At 34.9% G+C, this 24,988-nt stretch overlaps 1 long non-coding RNA gene across 3 annotated transcripts in view; it reads left to right on the top strand.

Annotated features, from left to right (window-relative positions):
• The window catches only part of LOC147844702 (uncharacterized), a 102,271-nt gene that overhangs the window by 20,300 nt on the left and 56,983 nt on the right, over window positions 1–24,988 (top strand). Inside the window, exons 4-5 of one of the 3 annotated variants that reach the window (XR_015483109.1) lie at window positions 10,482–10,519; window positions 11,966–12,226. The exons of the other annotated variants lie outside the window; for them this stretch is intronic. This is a non-coding gene — a long non-coding RNA (uncharacterized LOC147844702). The remainder of the gene's footprint in view (window positions 1–10,481; window positions 10,520–11,965; window positions 12,227–24,988) is intronic. 3 annotated transcript variants of the gene reach the window in all.

Here is a 24,988-nt window from a genome sequence, read left to right as displayed (position 1 = left end):
CATCTCAATAATGCTTCACCTGATCGTCTTCTGAGTAATTCACAACTTGGTCTTGATCTCCTCCAGAAATAACAGCGACTCTTTATTTGAACGTTTGTGGACGTTTTACTAATTGCTGTCATGTGATGCGTGTTCGACAAGATGGACTTTACCTCATGTTTGTTTCATACACATTACAAAACAAAAAAACTTTTGTTTTGAAGTATAGTTGGTTCATGCAATAGTAAAAAATTTTTAAGCTTTATGTGGATAAATTTCTAATATATGTGATGACCACAAAACTCTGGTAAAAGCACACATCTCGCTCAAGCTTTTCCTCCAGAGAAACGTCAGTCTGCAACGATCGATGATTACCTTCTGCACTAGTAGGCGGCGCTTCATTCACCATATTGACGGTTACACTTCTCCCCACTCAAAACTATTTGAGCGACATGTCTTGTGTATTAGTCTTCGGTTCTGGTAAGATCTGTTACATCGATTATAAAAATAAAAAAAAAACAATCTGGAAAACGCATGTGACTTTCTACAAGTGGCGTTACTTCCTCTGGTGGGAAACATTGGAAGCCGTTTATAGTATGTCATTATTTTTTTCTAATTAATTTGTGCAAAATGTTTAAAATACATTAATAGTAGATTATGTCAGCTGGGTCTGGTGTCTGCTTTTGAGCTAATGCACAAAACTTTTGGTAAAGAGAAAGTTGTAATATTCCTAAATCATTTGTCTTTGAGTGTCCAGATGTGATTTATGATGGGAGAAATCTCACTAGCATTACATTAAGTCCTCGTCTTGGTTAAAGATGACCTCAATATTAGCAGTCTTGGAACCAACAGCGTGTAAACAGGATTGATGCCAGTTGAATTAAAAGAGCCTAGACCGAGTTTCCCCCAATCGAGATCTCTGGATCTCCAGCTCTATTGATCAATCCATTGTATTATCTTTCTGTTGGGACTTATTAGAGAAACTCCTCTGAAGACCTCTAGTTCTTATTGATGTTTGCACAAAATGACACTTTGATGGGAGTCTGATATTGACTAACAGATGCTGTATACAGCCTTGTTGACAACTGGAGATCAAATTGCACTTTTATTGCAGTGCATTTATTAATATATGTTGACATGACTTTCGTTGGTTTATATTTTTCTGGGATTGCAATAGACCTTTAGGATGAATAGCATAATGTGTCATAATATATTATAATTTAAATAAAAAAATTGAGTTAAATAATAGTATCCATTAATTTAAACTGCATGGAACTTTTACTTGTGTGTGTTTTACTGAAGAAATCTTATGTGACAATATTTTCATTTTACTTGGACTATTCCTTTTAGACCTTGTTGGAAAAAAAAACAGCTGTCCTATATGTGTCATACTTGATCTCTTGAGAAAATAGAGCAGTTTTAAAGATGCTTTATGCAGTTTTGTTGGCAACACAAGCTCAACTTGTACTTGTATTACATCTGTTACTTCAGCATGGCTTTTTTAATTGCTTCACTTTGTTTTTAATTTTCTGCTAAATGACGTTTAGGATCAATAACATGATACACACTTGAACATAATAAATGTATTACTTTATTAATAAATGCATACAAATACAATTACTAGATAAAATGAGAAGACGAGGATGGTTTAATTTGGATGATAGAATGATGGAAGTAATTTAGTTCCTGATGCTGAGAAAAAGCTTCATCATGCCTCATTAAAATAATAAAATGAAGGAAAACACACAACAGTTTCCCATTTCCCTTTTTGCTGTAGTATTAGTAATAATATTAATAATAATAATAGTAATAATAATAATGATAGTTGTTGTTGTTTTTGTTGTTGTTGTTCTTTAAACATTTTTTGGACTTTAATCAACTTTTGTACACCAGTAAAAACCTTGTGGTGCCACCAAAATGAAAATTTGTCTCTGTGTGTGTTTTTCTTTTTCTATTTCTTTAAACCACAACAAATTCATTAAATTAGCTAAATTACCAAATTACCCTTTTCTTCAAAAAATGTTTAGCACATCAAAACAAAAAAAGCTGAATATAGTCAAAATTCAGACATGCACGCGTGCTGCGTTTTTGTGGACACGACAGAGAGAGTGGTAAAAACAAATGCTGAATCAAAACTTTTTAAAACCCTGAATCAATATTGGAGTTTCTTTTGCACACTGGATGAAGGATGACACCATGACAAGATTGATGTGACTGATTTGAGTTTCATAAGGGACCTTTTACAGCACCGATATTATAGATATTTATTTAGTTTAACAACAAAACATAAGTAAATAGCGCTGTTCCACCTAGCCTGCATTACTGAGGTGAAGTTGGTTTTATATTCACATTGGTTCATTTTTGAACAATGACAACCTGTGACGTGCTTCCTTTATTGTTTACCATGCATATTATGACATGTTTTGCTTGCTACACAACTGAAAATGAGCTATAAAACAGTTTTTCATTTGGAATTGTAGTATTATAAAGTACAATAAAGTTTTCTGACTGACGAATGATATGATCTAGTGGGTCTCTGTCATCTTTAAGATGCGCATTCTTGATTTTAGGAGGTGTGGCTTTGGACGGCAGGGGAAAGATTGTGTTTCAAACATATCCTAATGGAAGCATTTTGGCAGATCACAAACTGCACCTTTAAATGATTGATTTTCGCTCTGATAAGTGTCATAAGATCAAATTTATGTTATTAAATAATGTTTTTTGTCTAATCTGTCACCTCATGCAGAGGTGACGTTCAGCATTTATTCATAAAATGTAATGGCACATCCAGCATTTCATAGACTTAGGATTAAACAGCAACTCAAACCCCTGACAGCGGCAGCACTATAGATAGAAAACGGGTGGGAAGACTATTAGGACTGTTCAATAAGGGTTGAGCTGCACTATTTGTGGGTAATGAAGGGAAAGCTGGGGCTTCTGCTGAAAGGGAAATGACGAAGCCATTCGACTGGGCAACTCAGAGGAATTTGATGAGGTTTGGCTCAATAAAGTGTACGCATGCTGTTTCAGCCTCCCTTTCCCAATCTTTCCCTGCTCCAGGTCGACCGAGACGTTAAATGTTATCTGATTGCTGAAAGCTTTTCCAACACGTTAATTCTACAGTGAAATTAATCTCTGACTAAATTATTGACGGTACACAAAACCCATCAACCGGAGGGTGAAAACAAAAAAAAGGCACATTAGATAAGCTGAATCAATGGCTCGACTTCACCCCTGGGTTAAACGTGCTGTTTAATTGACTCTATAGTGCAAGACGAATGATAACGCCAATAATAGGTGCACAAGTCCAGAACTTTTTCACAACGCACTTCTTTGTACAAAGCTGTGAACATTGTGACCTTTCTTCATTTCTATGATTGTTTCTCAGCAGATATTATGAATATGCTAAAAAAAAAGACCTTGAAAAGGGCAAAGGTGGCTGTGTTAGTACAAGTTTGTGCACGTTTGTAAACCAAAAACGCTTTGTGTTCCAGGCTGTCTTGAATCTGCTCAAGACACTTTGATACGATATAGATTAAAGATAATAATGTTGTAAGTTTGTTTTGCTTCATAAGTGCCCAGTGCATGTGTAACTACAGTATATTGTATTTTGCCTGTATATACAATTTGTATTCTCAAAATACCCTTAACTTGCTATTATGAATCACTAAGAACCTCTCTTTATGATGCAAATCTTTTTTAATAGTTACTATTTGTATAATATATAATATTATATAATAGATATCTTTGATAGTGTGATGGATTTTAATTTCCTTCATTTTCTCATCGCGTTTTCCACCTCAAATGCCATATTTATGATCAGCAGTGGAAGAGAAGTGGCATAATATAAATATAATGTGGGCTGTTGAGTTTGTATTGAAAAGTGCTCTATTAAAAAGAGAGAACAGCTTCATAAATTCTCCCTTTGTGACTAACTGAAAAACAGACACAATGAGTAAGTGACTCATGCATGATCCAATCACACAATCTATTGACGCAAAGTCTCATAAATGTTTTTTTGTTGTGCATCGAGGAATTGTTCTGATGAATAAGTTTAGATCATATTTTATGCTTGTCTTATATGTATAAAAAAGTCAATATGTGAATGGACTGTGACAAGTCCCATTCCCTACGACTTTTGTTCAAATATAGGAAATAAACCCCGTCCTTTCTATATAAACAAAGACAACTGGTGTATACTTTTACATTCAATCCTTATATTTAACCCAATGCAACTTTCAAGTGATGAATTACAAATAGAAGCAATCAGATTAAGAAAGAAGCATTGATGTAATAACAGACTTTTTTTTTTTTTGAAAATGAAACCCCTTGCTTGTTTCGAAGTGAAGGTGATTTTTGCATCCTGCACAATACACTTTACATTTACAGAATTCAAGCTTGTAGAGTATGGTATATGTTCAGTTTATGTATGCTCAGGCACGGCTAACTTGGCTGGCCCTGGCCTGGTTGAAGGGGTGTGCCAAAGTGCGGCTCACTTGGGCTTTGGCGTGCTACGTTTATGTGTGAGTGCAAAACGCGTCTGAGCCCGAAACTGAAAGCGAGACGTGACTTTTAAGGGACTGTTTCATATGGATTAATTAATAATTCTTACTGTTCAATGAACGGAAACTGTTGTAGTTTATTAAAGACGCAAACCCCTCACTGCACCTTCAGCAAACCTGCTAATTCCTGCAGCACAAGGACTTTATGATGGTTTATGAGCGTAAATAGTGGCTGATCTGTTCAGCAAAATATTTGACTGCGTGTCACTGCATTTCAAACGACTAAAACAATAAAACTGAAGAAATCTCCACTGAGCTGAGTGAAAGAGCTAAGTGAACAGCGCATCATCGATGATGTAAGCGTGCCCAGGCCCGAATGTAATGTGATTGCGGGGGAGATGGGAGTGGGGACAAGCATGCTTTGGTCTGGTTCAAGTCAACTGTACATAGTTTGAGTACGCCCTTAGAGTTTTCTTACTATCAAGGTTGCATTTTATAGATCACAACCTTTGCATGAGATTTGGCACGTTATCGCTCCTGTTTTGTACATACACCACATTTATGAAAAAAACGATAATTTTCAGCCTTTCCATGTGTTCAATAGTAAATCTCCTCCACAGGCCAGAGGGCACTCTCAGGTTGAAACTTTAAACACTCATCACAGTGTTATTGAATAAAGCTGAATATTTAACTATTTTCCTTGATTCATCATGACTAATAATCACACAACTACTAGAGAATCATCCAACACGATCTTACAGCAATTCGTAACTTCTGGAATTAGTAGCTAATTTCTATGAATTCATATAATCTCCTTTATACGGTTTTGTGCGATTTCCTTTTCCTTCAATGATGGTTGAGTTTAGGGGCGGGGTTGTGTGCCATACCTTCTTCTCAAATTCATGTTTGTACATCTGAACTTGTACTTATTCATATGAATTAGCCACTAAACAGACAAAACGTGAAATACTTGCGTTTCCCTGTGAGATCAGGCTGGAATTATCTCAGGGATTTCTTTCAAACACTGAAGTGAGAATAAATATCTTAAAATGCGGCATTCAGATGTAGCAACATTTACTGCACAGCTCACTAAGAACCAATGTAAACAGCTGTCATTATCAAAGAACAAATTACTTTTAGATAATTATTTTGTCTGGATTATCAGTAAAATATGATATAAATGCTGTTACAACTAAAAGCATATGCTAGAGTTAACATTATGGGTAACACTATACAGTACTTGAATAATGATCTGTTAATATGTAAACTAAACATTTATTATGAATTAATGATGAGAAGGGGCACGCTAATCATGAAAAGAATCACATGAGTTAGTTAAAGTGTCAATAACAGTTACTTGTTAGTTCATGTTGTGATTAATGTTAATTACATAAAGTTACAGACATTTACTGTAAAATAACAGACGATAAATTAAGTTAAATTTTTATTTCCGGTAAGTTTCTGAAGTTTACCGTCCGTTACTTTATGGTAAATGTCTGTGATTTAACAGCTGTTATTTTACAGTAAATGTGTGTAATTTAGTGGCTGTTATTTAACGTAAAATAACAGATTTTTTTTAACTGTGTCCTGTTATTGTAAAGTGTTACCACAATATGGCTTTATTGACAATTAATTAAATTCAATTAATCAGATTTATGTTACTTAATGATTGTCCTGGTTGGTTGGTTTTAGTTAGGAAGATACTGATGAATGAAGGGCAGGTATTTCTATCTATGAATAGCAGAAGAGGGCTAGAACAGGCTCTCCTCGACCCAAATACAACAACATCAACAAAAATATCTTTCTGGAGATATCTGGAGGGGCCATAGGGAAACTCTACATGAATCACGACCGGTTGGCAGATTTCCTGTCAAAATGTTGCCAAGAAATGAAAATGAACAAACACATCAGAATGAATATTTCATAACGCGAGCCAAGGAATCAGGTGTAGAAAAACAAGATCTTTCTTCTAAAACATGCACGTAAATTGTCGAAAAATTGACACGGACAAATCGAAAACTCAGAAGGCGAGATGCATTCGCACACATACACAAATGTGCTGCAATTGATGCGGTGTAAGTTTTTTTTTTTTTTTTTTTTTTTTTTTTCTGTTTTCGTCCTCCGCCACCTTTACCTGGAGGAGTGCAATATCAGCTTATTATAAGAAATGTCTATGCAGCAAAACACACAAATAAACTGCCACTGTTTGGTCGACACATTTTTAGATCCTGCTTTGGTTGATGACTATTTCAGCTTTGTGCTTTAATGATGGGTCTTGTGAGGATACGGTTTGCTCCTAATGGCTGGGTCCGGGTTGTTTTTACCTGACCCTGGGTGTTTGGAGGTCAGTGGTTATGAGACCTGCGTAGACTGAGCTTTCCGCTGGGGTTAACAGTCACGGGCTGACTCAGGATCTGTGGAGCTCAGGGCACTGCTGACCTGCTTTGCTACATATGAGCTAATGACTATTATGAGGTGCAGTTGCATAATTCAACTTCTGGCTTTTCACATAAGCAAAAAGTATAATGATCTGTAAAACAGCTAGACATGCTTGCCCCGATAAACCTTCGTTCTGCTTGCCTAGGCAACATTTTAAGCCATGCCTTAAGTCCTGCAGTAAAAACCTCTTCATTTAAGAAAAGCTGCCGACAGTAAAAAAAAAAATTTAAAATAGAAAATAGAAAAGTAGAATAAAGCAAGAGTTAGAATTTTTTTAAATATCTAAATTGTATTTTATTTATTTGTTTATTTATTTATTTATTTATTTATTTATTTATTTATTTATCTCAGTTTATTTATCTCTGTTTATTTATTTATTTATTTATTTCTGTTTATTTATTTACTTATTTATCTCTATTTATTTATTTATCAATCTGTTTGTTTATATCTTTTTATTTATGCGTATATTCATTCATTTATTTTTTTTATTTATTTATTTATTTATTTATTTATTTATTTATTTATTTATTTATTTATTTATTTATTTATTTATTTATTTATCTCTGTATATTTATTTATTCATCTTTATTTATTTATCAATCTGTTTGTTTATTTGTTTATATAACTATCTTTCTATTTATTTATTTTATTATATTTGTGTTTGTGTTTTCACAACCGCAGCTGGTTGTTTTTATTATAATTTTTCATAATTAATTAGAGTTTCCTTACAAAAATATATTTTATATTATTATTATTATTATTAAAGTTTTTAATTTTATTGTGACACAGTAAGATTCTATTAGTTTGTAAATACATGTATTCTTACATACATTTGTATTATTTTTATTATTGATATATTGTGTTAAAATCCTGAAATGACATTTTAAATACTTTTTTTGTGTAAACCAAAAAATCAAGGATTATGCAAAAAGAAAATTGCAATAATAAAGTAAACATTTGTCTCTGTCTCCGTATGTAGCTCAAACGTATTAGATGCTTAGGGATGTAGAATAAGATATACTTTATAAACAGCCTCTTCAACATATAATAAGCTAATAGATAATAGTGGGAATATGTACTTAAACTAAAATATTGCCATATACTGAGAGAAAGAAAACATGGAATCATGTGATCTAACAGTAGAATAACTAGTCTTTCCATTACAGGAATAAATTACACCATTTCAGGTAACACTTTAAAATAACGATTCATTAGTTAAAAATTGTTAATGTATTTGCTAACATTAGCAAACTGTGAGTAGGCCCACACGGAATCTAGGCAGGTTTCTGCAGATTTTTAGCCCATCCTTGAGTCTACTCTTTTACTTGTGTAAATATGTGTAAGTTCATATTCATTCAATTTTTTAATTAATTTCAGTAATATTATTAACAAATGTGAAAATGTTCTTATAATTTATATGAATTTTATATGATTTTATATTAATACAGTTTGTAAAGTCATATTTGTTTATCTTTTAGTAGATGTATTATATAATACTTGCTTTGTTTACTAATTAGGTTGATCCAATTGGATTTGCATTTGAAACATTACATAAAAGTTAAAAAGGTATTATTTTTTATTTCATATATTAAGTTTTTAGTTACTCCCAAAATCATTCTACATAAATCCACAGATTTTTTTAAACAAAAGTCTGTGCAGAAATAACAAAACAATTCTGCAGATTGTGTCTGGCCCTAACTATGAGCATTACATTTATTATGGCATTTATTATTTTTTGTTAGCATTAGTAACTTAACTTGTAACTAGTAACTTACCTAACTTGATGTTAGGTAAATTCATGTTAGTTTATATTAACTCATGGTGCATTAACTAATGTTAACAAGCTCAATTTTGGATTTCAATAATGCATAATGTTTAACTAGGTTAATGTTGAACTATGATTATTAAATGCTTTACAAGATTATTGACATGTACAGTTAATAAACACCTTAACTAACATTAACTAATGGACCAAATGGCAAATTTTGTTAAACAATAATAAATAAGCAAATAAAAATTCATAATACATTTTTAATATACTGATTTTTTACAATATCTATGTTTATCTATTCCATTCTTTAAATACAGACATTTTAAAAGAGAATGACTGTAAGATTTCACATAATTTTAGTTGTCTACATTTCAGTTTATTGCCTACAACCAACGACAATGGACCAACTAATCTTCCGAAAAGAGCTATAGTAAACAATCCAGCTGTTTTGTTGACACTTCATGCACTTTCAAACAAGCATTTCATGGACCACACATCATATTCAATTAGGTTTAAAATCAGTGCATTCTGTCTTAAAGTTTAATATTAGACGAAGCGTATCTGGAGTCCCCTCACGAGGGCAGCCGTAATGAGATTCAACATTTCCGCCCGTGGCCTGGTCAAAGTGGATGTAAGAGTAATTTAGGCTCATGGCTGTCAGCGCTGACCATGTCCTTCCCAGAATCCATAAACAGAACCGCAAATCAAATTGCACATTTTTAGACTTAATATGCTGAACGTGAAGGGAAAACCAGGTACCGGCAAAATAGGAGTGAGGCAGAGACAGACAGAAGGAGTGAAAGGCAGAGATTAAAGTTATTTTTTTTAAAATCACTAACGCATTAAGAGCTTAATGGCGCTCGCACGTCTCGAAACACTCAAGGGTCAGGTTTAGTTTTAGCATGTCTATGGCCTTAACATTGCTGTTTCCCCTCCTCAAATGCATTAGTGGTGTGTCCTCAATCCACTATCAGCTCTAACTCCCTTTAAACCAGAACAACAGAGATAAATGTGAAATTTTAAGTCATCATGTTTGCTCCATGAGTTCATTGAGACCCGGGGAGCCAGTAGAGCTGCTAAGCAACACATAGATATTTCTGGGTGTCTGGTAGGTGGTTCATATTAGTACAGAACATAAAATGTGTTTTTTTTCCCAGAGTTTCAGACTTTTTGAAAGGTGGTATATTATGTTCCTTTTCATAAGATGTTAAATAAACTGATTGTGAAGTTTCATGTCCAAATACCTCACAGATAATGTCTTATTGCTCATCAAATTTGCCCCTGTTTGGGTGTGATCAAAAACAAAAGACTTTTGTGCAAATAAATTTAAATGTATAGTAAATGTTATCGTGAGACTCAAGAAACAACAAAAAAGTAGATCTCATGCAGCCAAATGGCAAAAATGACCAGCAGCAGATAAAAGACTCACATGTTCAAACCGTCTAGACTGAGCCAGTATGTTTCTGAATGGTCAGTAGATACATTTACAGTATGTAGTTGTTATAGAATAAAGTTGATTCAATTAAACTATTAGGTATCTGTTCTGCTGTGCCAGTCTTTGCAGATAAACATCACACCATCTATTAGTAAAATCTCTTATTATTACAGAAAAGTATTATACTTGGCGTAATAAATGTATTTATGTAATTATGAATTTCACTGATGGTGTGCATTTTTAGGATAAATCTAATTACAGCTTTGGTGTCTGTGAATGCAGACAAAGACAATGCTACCTTAAAAAAAATAAAGCCACATAGTCAACTTAACTTTTTACTGTCGTTTTTCCACAGTATACAGAGAAGCAAAATGTAGTTCCTAATGGATCAAGGTGCGTACACTCTCAGAAATAAAGGTACAAAATCTGTCACTGGGGCGGTACCTTTTCAAAGGGAACTTTTATGTTCCATACCCAACAGGTCCTTAAAGGAACATATTAATGCCTAAAAAGTACAAATATGTACCTCATAGTACCTTAAATGTACAAAAAGTGAAACTTAAAGGCACATTAAACAGAACAAGAGCAACAATAAAGCTTTGTAATTCAAAGCATTGGACTGACCCTCACATCTGAAGCTGTTGCATCGTGGGTAGAAACATGCAGATTAAAGGCTTGTACACACCGGGATGATTTTCATGCACGATTATTGCAGATGTTTAATGCCTCATAAATAAACAAGGAACGCTAATTTGAGTGTGCATATTGTACGTAAAACAACATCATCAAATAAAAAAAAGAAAAACTATTGTTCCTTTAAAATTATTTGGTTTGACACACCATGTTTAAAACTGGTGGATCAAAGAATTGGCACATTTGTTCACTTGCCTTGAGCTGCTGTAGCTACAGTACAACATGACTTAGTGGTGCACAAGCACAAAATGGTCAAACCAAGCCAGCGCTATATCAAGGCAGCTTTTGAGGTAATGGTTAATTTGTATGAATTTTACAATCTCATTCGTTCAATTGGCTCACCCCCAGTGACAGTTAATTTTAGGTGTTGTGTTCAGTGCCATGCCTCCTTTTAAAAACTGTACATTTTTGTAAGACTAAATTTTATGAATTCCTACAAATTAACCACTAAACTGACAAGACGTAAAATAATCACTTTTTTTTTATTTATTTTATTTGTATTTTATTTATTTATTTTTTTGTGAGATCAGGCGGGCCAAGCACAGGAATTGCAGATTAAATAGGATTCAATGGTGATTTTCATTTCACTCTTTTTATGGTTTGTAACTTTTTTCGCAACCTTTTGACCAGGTGTTTGTGTGCTCTGTTGAAGGAAGTTAAAAGATAATCTAAGAAAAGGCATGAGTGTGATTACTACTACTGTGTAATAAGCCAGTGTTAGAAGTGTAATATTGTGCGGCGCCACCTTGTGTACTGGGGTATTTCTGTTTTTCTTTAAGCTCCATTTAATGCCAGGGATTGATTTTGCATGTTCACTCGGTTCATCAAAGTTGCTTAGCCATAAATGTTGAAAAATGTCTAGTAAAACTCTGGCGATAAGCACAAACCATAAACGCTCTGGTGTGCTTAAGGCTGTAATATATAATGTTGCATGGGAATAAAATCTTAGTGGAAAAAGGCTTATCGAAACAAAGTTACTGGGTTTTTCTTTTCCACATTTTCTGGGCTGATAAATGTACCAGGAACCCGATTATAGCTCTTAAACATGGAAAAAGCCAGATTTTCATGATATGTCTGCTTTAAAGTGGATTTGTGCGGAAAGTTTTAAGGCATGCTTGCATCAAGAGTTTTCTTTTTTTGAGGCAGTCTGAAGATGTTGGCAGGGTGATGACATATATCTGCTGCCGGACATACATCAGCATGCAAATTAGAGCGCCATTTACAGCCCCTGTCATGTAAATCAGAGGCTGTGTCTGCCGAACTCTTTCCAAAAGACCTTCATCAACACCGCCATCACCGCTGCTCCCTGCTGCTGTAGTTACTGTTTGACCAAAGCTGGAGAACGATGGAGGAATGCAGAGAACGAGAGAACGAAAGACTGACAAGGGAGAAAAGAGAGAGCACAAGGTAACAAAAGTCCCATGTTCTTACTATTGTAATTAACATTAATTATGCATAATTACATGCTACTAGCACTAATCCTAACCATATAGTAGGATCATGTAGTTAATTAATATTACGCCATAGTTAAATTAAAAGCAGTGCTGTAGCAAGGACACATTTAAAGGATCACGAAATACCAACACAATCTCATGGCAATTCGTAACTTTTTCATTTAGTGGCTAATTCGTACAAACTCGTACAATCTAATTTGTACATTTTAGTACGATTTGCTCATCCCTCAATGATGGTTGGGTTTAGGCGTGGGGTTAGGTGCCACGTCTTCTTTTTAAAATCGTACAACTTCGTACGACTGACCTCGTACAAATTTGTATGAATATGAGTTTTTGGGTTGTTCAGAGCAAATTCCTTCTTCCAGTTTAAAACAAAATTTTGAAGCAACTTCACTGCGATCATTGTAGAAATTCCAGTATGGAGAGGGGCTGTCTGTACTGGCCAGTACAAAGTGACGTCATTGAGTTTTCAGCAAATCTGTTCATTAATTCATGAGAAAGTTTGAACCAATCAGCCTGCTCTTTTATGAAACGAGATCCAACTTCATTAATATGCATATAGTTGCGAAGACTCCTTTTACCTGTTACAGTGTTCAGAGAGACGCTACATTGTGTTGCCAACCATAATTTAAACAAGTAGAAGAAGAAATGGGTCATCAGTGTTGTGTTTATAAACGTGCCGCAACGACAGTTTTATTTTCAATTTCCCACAATGAGAGCACAGCTCGCATTTGGACCCACTTGTGCATTACAGTGGTCTGCTAACATGGTGGTCTGCGACAAAAAATATGTTTGTAAGGAACTTTTTTTTTTACCTGAGAGCTTTTCAAATCTGGAAATGGTGAAATCTGGATTTGCCACTCTTCTTGTTTAAAAAAAAAAAAGACATGGTTCCAGATCATGTTGATTGTCCTGTCCTGAATTTGGTAAGCATCCAGTCAGTGTTCTTTGTTTATGTTTATTCAGATGGCAAAGTTAGTTAGTATCGTCAGCAGTAGTCTTTCAGTTTTTAAATGCATACCTTAGTGAAAATGTTACTAAGTTTACAGTAATATCACTACAATATCATGGACTGAAAATCCTCAGATCCACTGTAAATGCTGCTCTTCGAATCCCTGTCTGTCCTCCAATCTTCGGGTTGAATATATGTATTTATTTAATAAAATTGTAATGTTTTAAATATTAGAAAAGAGAAAGAAAAAAGAGAAAGCAAAAAACACTGATTGGTTGCTCAAACTTTTGATCAATTTAATGTGCAACTGTTATTGTAAATATACAAAAAGTATTTCTTAATAAATACACGAAGGTGGTATGTATTTAAACACCTTACAGGGAATGGTTTTAACTATTAGTGTGATAATCCCAAGCACACTGCTAATATATTGAAATAGTATATGGATAGAAAACCTGAAGTGTCTGTGAGCATGTGTGAATATTTACAATACTGTTCAAAAAGTCTTTGGTCACTTTATAAATAAATCGTCATATATGCTCAGCTGTCATGTAAATAATGCAGATTATTTTTCCTTTTTATTTGTCAGTGAAATATGACCCAGACATCTCTTGTGAGAAAAGTGGGGATCATCTCAAGCAGAGAAATAAATCGGGCTGAAGTTATGAATTCAGAGGCCTCATAATTCAGCAGCAGTCACAAAGCGAGCGTCTGGTTTTCCATTATCCTCGGATAAGGCTCGCAAATACAAATATATGAGACATATTATAAGAAACATAAAACCCTGTGTTTGCGACAAAGAAAAAAAGCCAGCTTGCACTAAACACAGTTTATTAATGTAATCGCTGTTTTTCCAGATAGGCCTTCAGCTACATATTTTTTACCATGTTCTGTATTGTTGAAAGAACTATAAATACCAAAAGCAATTCATGTTTTAGTCAATCCCGGGTGGTGCTTTCCCATAAGAGCAGCATTATAAAATACAAACATTAGCCTGACTGAAATCAATAGAAAAGCAGCTATTGACCAACCCACAGGGGGATGCTACAAAATATCAGTAACAGGACGATTATACTTCACTGCTTACTTGCTTTTTCTTTTTTTAACTCCACGTTTGCTCTCTCCTGAGACGTGGAATCGAGACTATGAAATTCTGGAATCAATAAGATACTCAAACAGTTGAATCACATCTGCGTTTGGCTTTTAAATCAGACAGTCTTCACTTGTGTGTGAAATAAATGCACAGCTGGTCCAGTGTTATGAGCTGAAGCGCTTTTGAGAAAGAAGCAGAGCTCAGCTGGACTCTAAAAGCTGAATGACGCAGTAAAGAAAAAACACAAGCTCTAAACATGAAGTCCTTCCTGTACATGCAGGTACATCGCTTTCATTTTCTCACTAAAAGTTCAGTCTGCCTATAAAGTTGTGTCAAACCTTGCGTGGGCTACTATACCAGGGATTATGGGTAAAGAACAAAGTAGCAAAGGTTGGTTTCCTTTAGCACGGTGTTGCTGTGGTGATGGATCTGAGTGCCCTTTGGAGAGAATCAAAGGTATAAACACAGTGATATTGTGAAATGTCACAATGACAGTTATGTAATAAATCAATGCGATTCATATGTGTGCGCTCATCTTTATCTGTACCTTTTAATGCTCAGCATCGACTTCAATCAGTCAATTTTATTTGATTATTGGTAAACAATTGGTCGAATGGCGAGAATGAATGAAGGAGAGTTGGAGTTAATAACACAATTGACTTTAGGTAAAGATGTAAGATATGAGATTGATTTAGAGAAAAATGCATCTTAATATCAGGTCTGAACAAGGCCTCAGATGCATCTCAATCTGCTCCCTAGCTCCTGAGGTCATGAATAAGTAAATATTGTACATCAGATTCATTAGATATTTAATACATTTTGGAACACACGGAGTGTGACACTTTTTTTATGTGTGACATACAATGGTCCCTCACTATAACGTGATTCACTTTTTGTGGCAGTTTCCCAGATTTTTTTAGTGCAATTTGACATGTTTTTTTTTTTTTACTGCGCATTATGTTCTGCATCCTGACTGGCTGTAGACCATTGTCAATCAATCTCCTCTGTGCCGTGTCTCCTGTACAGTACAGAATGCATTCAGCTTACCAAATTTACACAAATCTTTAATCGCTAGCAGTGTGACTCTGTGCTGTACTGTGTGTTTGCAAGTTTTCTCCTCACAATGTTGACTAAACGTTCTGCCCATCAAAGGCACCTGTGATAGCACCCAAAAGATAGAGGAAGATGCTAACCATCGCACAAAAAGTTGAACTTCTGGACATATCAAGAAAGGTAGAAGTTATGCAGCTGTAGGGTGCCTTTATGGAAAAAATAAATGAAGATCAAATGGCTTTGATCTTTGGTTTCATTCTATAATACTGGACTTATTTTTCTATGAAGGTTTGAGCTTTGAGAATGTTTAAGCAAAAGAGAAAACCATGAAAATATTAATGCCTGTCTGAGAAAAGTGTATAAAGTGTGTAGTGAGGGATTTATAACCTTAAAACCCAATAACTGTAAAAAATTAAAGCTGAATACTTTCACCTATTGTGGGTATTTTTTATAATGTAACTCCTGTGAATAACGAGGGACCACTGTTTGTGGGACCCTAATGTTTTTGAGGGGTGTTTTTCAGCCAGTGGAACCAGGGAACGTAATCACACTAAATGGCACCATAAAAAAGAAGCAATAAATCAAATTTCTCAACAACAACGTCAGGCAGTCTGCAGAGGAACTTGACCTTGGGCATCAGTGGACATTTTAGCATAACAATGACCAAAAGCAAACAGCAAATGGGTTGAAGAAATGATTAGCAGTCAAAAATGTTAATGTTTTGCAGTGGCCCAGCCAGAGTCCAGACCTAAATTCAATTGAGAATTTATGGCGGTAGCTAAATATCAAAGGAATATCAAGAAGACCCGCCATCCAGAAAGAGTTGGTTGGTCAAGGTGAATGGGGAAAAAACACCAGTGGACATCCTGGTCTGCAATTATAGCAAACGTTTGATTGCTGTAATAGCCAATAAAGCCTTTTCTATTTATTATTCAGAAAGGTATGAATAGTTTCATAAATGTAAGTAAAAACTGAGAATTTTTTTTCCTACATGTATGCCTCTTGTTCATTCTTATCTTTTGAGAGTATATCTTTTGAGAGAATATCTCTGATTCATAATCAATCAATCAATCAATCAATCAATCAATCAATCAAATTGCAGGATGAATAAAAGTGACTAAGTCAGAATTTGCCTGGGGTATGCATAATTCCAGGCTTGATTGTTTGTATGTATGTATGTATGTATGTATGTATGTATGTATGTATGTATGTATGTATGTATGTATGTATGTATGTATGTATGTATGTATGTATGTATGTATGCATGCATGCTATTTAAAAAAGAAATTGAAAATGAAATCAATTGATCAATAGCTGTAGATTGCTTCATATTAAGCCAGTATAATACAACGACAACCTTGTTCTTATTTCTCTTCTATAAGCCCCTGTTATGTTTTATTTGTCACCTTGGCTGGATAGTCTTCAATGTCTTGATAATTCTCAAGTTTAAATGTCATCTTTAGTATATACCTTCATAAAATACCTCCATATAAAATTTCATTGAACAACTTGGGTATATTCACTCACCTTTTTTTTTCAAAGTGCTGGGTTAGAAGTCAACATGTAACTGCATTTGCAACCTATTTCATTTCACCTGCCAGGCATTGACTGGGTTGTGAGATGTGGGTGTTCAATAGTAGAATGAAGTCAAATCTGAATGCGAGTTTGCAGTGGATTGTGAAGAGATTCTTTGGTTTTTAGTCAGGCTATTATGCCATCATTGCTACAGACTTTATTTATATTTACCAGTGCTTGACAAAATCATATATTATATTTCAGTTATTTCACAGTTGTTGTAAAGGAGGTACTTGAATGGACAACCTTGTACTATCACATAGAAATGATTGCATATTAGGACTCTATTGAATATAATCCTCATAACAATTGTGTTGATCAGTGCAATTGTCCCATTCATGAATGGATGGATGGATGGATGGATAGATGGATGGATGGATGCACAGATGGATGGATGAACGAAGGGATGGACCGAAGGATTGACAGATGGAAGGATGAAAGAAAAAAAGCCAATTTATGCTGACAGCTGAGCATGTGATCCATCCATCCATTTGTCTATCTGACCATCTATCCATCTGTTAATCCATTTTTCTGTCCCTCTATCCATCCATACATCCATTCATCCGTCAATTCATCCATCCTTCTGTTCGTCCTTCCATCTGTCTGTCTGTCCATCCTTTCATCCATCTGTCCATCCATGCGTACATCCATCTATTCATACCCTATTCAATCATTCAATGGATTGACAGATGAAAGGAAGGACAGACAGATGAATGGATGTATGGAGGGATGAACAGACGGATGGATTGACAGATAGATGTATGAATAGATGGATATATGGAAGGACAGGTGGATGGATAAACAGACAGATGGATTGACAGAAGAACTGATGGATAGATGGACAATAGATGTATCCATCCATCCGGTTGTCTATCTATTTGTCAATCCATCCGTTTGTTCATTCATCCATCCATACATCCATCCTTCCACCTGTCAATCCATCCAGTCCTCCATCCATCCATCTGTCCTTCCTTCTATTAATCTATCCATTCCTCCATCCATCCATCCATCCATCCATCCATCTGTCCGTCTGTCCATCCATCTATCCGTCCATCCTTCCATCTGTCAGTACATCCATCTATCCAATCTTCATCTGTCAATCCAGTCGGCCATCCTTCCATCTGTCCATCCATGCATAGATCCATCCATACCCTCATTCATTCCTTCGTTCGTTCGTTCGTTCGTTCATTTGTTCATATGTTCGTTCATTTATTTGTTCACTCATTTGTTCATTCTGTTCATTTTCAACTTTTCAGTCTGTTCATTCATTCATTCATTCATTCATTCATTCATTCATTCATTCATTCATTCATTCATTCATTCATTTATCCAATTTTTCTACTAACTATCCATACAATTGTAACTCAGTTTGTCCATTCATCAATCCATTCGTCTGTCCTTTAAGTTGTTCTCTTTGACAGACAGTTGTGGAGGAGGTATAGCTTATATATTTTAAAGTCAACTGATACAGAATTTGTCTTTGTAACAACAGTGAGAACTGATTAACCATGCATATGGCTGTTTAAGTAAACAAGGTCTTATTAACTTTCAGAGGTTAAGTAAAAAAATGCATCTCAATGTTAAACAAATGCGTGTGCTTGTGTATGTGCATACGAGTTTTACCTTCATGGGCACACAAGGGGACATGAACTCGCACACGAGGGCTCTAAATTTGAGTGGTGAGATCAAAAAGCTCATTGTAGTGAGTCCTGAAGGCTTTGATGTGCAGCGTGAGGCTCAGATGAGAAAACCAATCGCTGCATGTTGATTACTTTGGTCGACTCACCCATGTATGCATATGATTTAATGGGACTACATTTTGAAGATGAAAGGGATTTGGAGAAGCCTAATGTAGAACGCTCTACCTTAATACACACCCACAGGGGGCTTTCAGTTTAAATGTGACTCACACAAAAACACCCATCGCTGTGATTGACCTGGATCAATCTCACTCCTGAAAAGCCGGAGTCCAGTCAATCGATGCCACAATTAATTACAACTTGATGTGTTTGAAATCAATGCGCCCAAATGCCAAACATGTGTTCACAGCTGGTTTTTAAGTAAAAGCAAGGAAATGAAAGGCTTAACAGAAGTCACACGGGGTAATTTTAAGTGAATGAAAAACACCACCCATTAATCAGAGTGTCACCGTTCAGGTGACAAAATCAAAAGCAGAGGGTAATGAAAATGTATGGCCACGGTTGTTGAAGGTCACCAAAATAATAAATAGTGGTTTAACACTATTAGAAAGCTAGTAACGGGTCAATCCATCTGAACAGACCTGGTTAAAGGCACCCAAAAATGAAAATGTACTCAGAATTTACACCGTAAAAAATTTCACTTGATTAAACAAACTAAAGTTTACCAGATGCCTTGAAAACGTGAGTCAACTCAACTTGGAGAGATTCTTTGTTTCAAATGGTTTGTTTGAGTTCTCTTCATTTATTGGGCTTTACTCATCTCAAATTGCTTCGTTTACTCAAATGGATTAGGTTCAGGATTAGTTTTTGAACTTAAATCGGTTTCCTAAAATGGTTCGAGTTACCTTATTGGGTTTTGCAGTGTGGTGAACTTGACCAGGTGAAACGTTTTACTTGTCCTCATGTGGTTCCAAAGCTTTATGAGTTTCTTTCTTCTATTGAACACCAACGATGGTATTTTGAAGAAAGCTAAAAAATCTATAATTTTTGACCTGCATAGTATGAAAAACAAATACTGTGAAAAATAATGTACAGGCTTAACAGAAGAAAGAAACTATCCATTTTAAAAAAGGATCCCTTTGCAGGTCTCAAGCTAAACCTTGCATATATAAGTTAGGATCTCATTTCATTTCTTAAAGCCCCAGTTATGTTTCATTTGTCACTTTCTTGGCTGAATGGTTTTTATGTGTTTTTAAATGTCACTTTTTTGCCATTCGTCTAAGCTCTTTCCTTTAATTTCAGTGTATAACTTTAGTGTATTCGATCACCATTCTCTCAAAGTGCTGGGTTAAAGCATAGAACATGAAACTAAATTCACAAACTATTTAATTTATCTGTCTGGAATTGACTGGGTTGTAAGATGTGGGTGTTCAATAGAAGAATGAAGCCAAATCTGAATGTGTGTTTGCAGTGGATTGTAAAGAGCTTTTAATTTCAATCTATATATGTGGTTATTGCTACGATCTTGAATTGACAAGAGCTTGACTAAATTTGGTACATATTGATGAAAATGTGTTAGCCTGTTGTACTATTACACTGCTGCTAGAAAAAGCAATGGGAGGAGATTTAGTACTCAAAACACAACCATGTTTCCCTAACAAAATGTGCATGACAATCACATGACACTAACAAATTTATTGCAAATAATAAATAGAAATATTAAAAATATAAAAATAATAAACAGCCTTAGTAAAAACATGAACTGTCATTGAAGGCTATTGGAAAGAATAATAAAAAACAATTGCATTCTGCGATAATCAACATTATACCACAAGTGCTGTTGATTTAACTTGTTCTGAATCTGGAATATTGTTTAAAGCAGTATAAATATTTTAACTTTCTTGGTCAAGCAGCTTTAATGTCAAAAAAAAAAAAAAAAACGCAAACACTGTATAATGTTACAGTATGCTGCATCTAAACAAAACACTCCACAAGTATAAAAGAAGCTTAAACTATAAACCCTCCAGCATTATAATCTCAATTGCTCTTTTAAGCAGGCACCAATAGGTCACAGCATCTCAGATTGAAAACAGAAAAGATGAGAGACCATCAAATGAAATGAAATCCCATTTCCAAGCAAACAGAAGCCTAGCAGATGATATTTGCTACAGTGTGAGAGTAAACCTGAAGATGCTAATTGAGATGGGGCTTTGACTAAGGCACCGGAGCTGCTGGAGAGGAATACGTCCTGAGATATGCATACAAATAAACTACACATACACATTTAACAAAATATTCATTATTCAGTGGCAGAGATGTCTGGGTAGTCTCCCCGCTGGCAGCTCTGCAGTTAGTATGCTAATATCTTGTGAAATACCAAACAAACACATTCTCTCTTCGTTCAGTCACTTGACGCGCTGTTTGCGAAATAAGCCGGCCAACGTCGAAGCTTCACCGTTCTCCAAATCTGATTAAAATCTAATGTTTGTTCACATTTTTGTTTGGTGGAAGGCATGGCATGGCATCTTACCAAGTTTTTTCTTCTCTTTTTTTTCATATACATTTTTTTCTGCACAGATTTGGCAGTGTTTCTTTCCCCAGGCATAATTTCTCGGTAGGTGTCACACAAGGCAGTATTTGGCTGAAGTGCCAAGCACATTCCCAACAAACCGAATTGTTTTCTTTTTTCTTTTACTCTTTCTTTCATGACGTTCCAAACGCTCCTGTCTTCTGTTTTCTTTTTTTTTTTTTTTTCATCACAGGCCTTGAGGGTTTACACGGCTCACAGGCATTAAAACGTTTCCTGAATATTCACTGATATATGTGCAACTATGGCTTTGAAAACAAGAAGCAAGTACTGTACAAAAGCAATCAGAAGCCAAACAGGGTTTAAAGCATGACGGCAGACACACCGCTGCTCATATGCTGTTGAAAATGATTTACTACAGCTCAGCTGATTTGCTGTTTTTCTTTGTCTTGTTGCTAGATATTTGTTATTTAGCTTCGCCCCTGAGCACTTCATGGGTAAGTTGTGCCAGGTATGGTGTCAAGTCTGATAGCTGGCATGATAATATCTCAATCCATGACGCAAAGCACTCTAACTTGCAGAAGCAAGAATGTACTGTAGACTGAGGTCTGAAGGTTTGAGAACAAATTCAAAAGCATATACAAAAGAATGGCAAGAAAGCGTGATGATAATTGATGAATCAAACGAAAAGGTTAACAAGTGAACTCATTAGTACAGACTGTTCTTGTTCTAGCACAAGATGCTCTTTGAAAGCTTTAAAATTGTGGTTTCTAATAAAAAAGGTATTATTATTGCTATATAAGAGTCTGTGTATAAGTCTTTTTATTTTAAGATTATTACATAATAGCAGTGTTTGGGATTAGTTAACTAAAGCTAAGCAATTAAGACTGACTACATAGGTTTTTCTAAAAGTTTTAAATTCTAGTAATAGTTTGAGTATTGGCTGTTTTTGACAGACAGACAGACAGACAGACAGGTCTAAGCAATTAAGACTAACTACATAGCTATTTCCAAAAAGTTTTACTTACAGTAATAATTTGAGTATTGGCCGTTTTTGATGGATGGATGGATGGATGGATAGATAGATAGATAGATAGACAGACAGACAGACAGACAGACAGACTGATGGATGGATAGATAGTAAAAAAGATAAAGTGATTTATTGACATTTTAACAGTTGATATTTAATAGTTAATATTAATATTATGTATAATAAATACTGCATAGAGAAATTAGTCTGTAAAATAATAGAAAATGTACTGGCAATGTTTTTGTACTGTATTTTTTTTTGTACTTTTCAAGGTTAAAAGTTGTTGGAGAAAAGATCAAGATCCCATAATGCAATTCAAAAGCATACATAAATGGAGAAACTGTTCATTTACGTAAAAACCAAACACTGCTAATTTATGTAAACGTTTTACAGTGTAGATAGAGAGCTAGGATTCTTGCAATTTTGTTTATATCTTGCAATTCTGACTTCTTTTTTCCTTTCACATCTGATTTACAGGATGCATAAAACAGCAGGTGAAAAGTCAAAGTTAACATCATCTTTACTGCATTTTTTAGCTAATTGCATGGTATTAGAATGGAAACACCTCAAAATAAATACTCTTAATAAATAAAAGTACCACAAGGAGTAATAACTGAACTGACCACTGAATGCATCTAGATGACCCATTGCTTTTTTCAAGAGTCTGAAGCAAACAAACTTACAGTGCAGTTTTGTAGTCAAGTACTCTAAACTGAGGCAGTAATCTCATTCAGCCTCTCTTTTTCAGAAGCTTTGGTTTTGTCTGATTTTAGTCAATCGGTTTGACTCTTGCAATATTCTAAGGCAGTGGTTTTCAACCTTTTTTTTTTTAACCACGGCCCACACAACCAAACATGTAGGCCTATGTTTTTTCACAGGCCACAGTCATTTTTTAAGTAAATCCGCGATGGTGGAGTTCATGGTAGTGTTGTTGCTGTTGTGGTAGTGTTTCCTAATCTTTTAGATTTTTAGATTTTAGATTTACTTAACATTACAATCAAAAGTGATCTTACACAAAGGAAACATTATACATGGATGCCACATCATTACTTTTCTACAAGTCCTGTTTACTTACAAGGCTACAGCTCCAAATACTGGCTTAACATATGTAGGATAGCATTTTTGACCATTTAAACTCGAATCATTTTGAAAAAATTGTAGTGATGTGCATCTCTTTCAAAATGAGAATCTTCTCCTTCTTTGGCTTTATCGTTGGCGTGTAAAGCCTAGGTCTTCTGAAGTCATATCAAATATTTGTTCATGAATGCACTATAAATAGTTTTTAAATGCTTTGTTAGGGTTATGGCTGGCATCCACACTACACTACACTAAACTTTGATCAACGAAAAATCATCAACCGCTATCATTTGGAAACTATGTGCTCTGTTTCAATACAGTACATATTGAATGAAAGGCAAGTTTTGAAAATGGAAGCATCGTTTTCCATAATCATTTTTTAATTGGCTTCTGGATTATTGTATATCATTCCCTGATTTGTTAAGCCACTAACATATGACACGAGTGGTAGACTACAAGTACAGATGCTGGAAAAATATGTGCATGTCAAGTGAGCATCATGCATTAGGCTGTGTGGAGTGGATAGAAGTTGTTTTTCAAAATGCAATAAAAATGGCAGTCTGGTTGAGCAGTATTTACATTTGTGTCATAAAAAAGCAAAACAAAAACACACACTCTCAGAAATAAAGGTACACGAACTGTCACTTAGGTTGTACCCTCATAAAAGGAAGACATTTGTACTTCATACTGGTACTTCAAAAAGATATATCAATACCTAAAACATCCAAAGATAAACATTTGTACTTTTTAGGTAATATGTACCATTGTGGTGTTAATAAGAACCTTTTAGGTATAACTGTGTACCTTTTAAAAAAGGTAGCACCCCAGTGACAGCTCTGAGAGTGTATTGTAAATGGCACCTGAATGAATGGACTCAAACTCATTCTCATGGAATCTGTTGAAATGGTTGATGGCATATCATGATTTAGATCACTGCAGAATTGCTAAAGGCATTTGTGAGGTAAATTACTTAAAGAGAAAGCTTAAAATTATTAAAAATCATAACCTAAATATAGGTATTTATCACATAATGTTTTTGTATGGCTTGGCATTGGTTTAGTATGAGATAAATATACTTTTTTTATAAAAAAAAATTGTACACGGTGCCCTTATCTACTTTTTCTTAATAACTTGCATTGAGTGTATTGTACTTAAATCACTGGATCATTTGTGGTTAGAAATGCTATAGTTTCAAAGTAGCTCCCTCAACATGACACCAAAACAATCACATAGTTGATGTTGTTGTTGTTGTTTTTCACCACTACAGATTTACAAGCAGACAAGAGAATCTAATCATTTTGTAGGGAAAGAATAATTGAATACTGTTGCAGGAGAGCCTGGTAAATGACTGCTCTTAGCCATGATTTGATTCATATATTCAGAGCCTAACATGCTAAACCACGACGGCAAGAAAAACAACAGTAAACAATATCAAAACCAAGAGCTGGAACACAAAGATCTGGACAGAGGTGTTGTACTCACAAGTAACAATATATATAAAAAATGTCTTCACATACACCAATGTGCTGAAAACGACCAAACATCAAGGTACCTGATTAAACATGATTATGTAATTTACAGTACACTGAAACCAGTAACCCAAGAAAATTATGTTTACATGAAAAATTTGGTATTTTAATATTCCATATGCTAAGCAAGTTTTCATATCAAATCAAGCACCCCCCCCCCCCCCCCCCCCAACCACACACACACACACACACACACACACACACACACACACATACACAAAGGAAATTCCAAACTTGCA

Source organism: Danio rerio, chromosome 4 (assembly GCF_052040795.2).
Source record: "Danio rerio strain M-AB ecotype USA chromosome 4, GRCz13ab, whole genome shotgun sequence".
Taxonomy (NCBI): domain Eukaryota; kingdom Metazoa; phylum Chordata; class Actinopteri; order Cypriniformes; family Danionidae; genus Danio; species Danio rerio.
The sequence above is the reverse complement of the archived record's forward strand: the minus strand, read 5'-3'. Positions and strand labels throughout refer to the sequence as shown.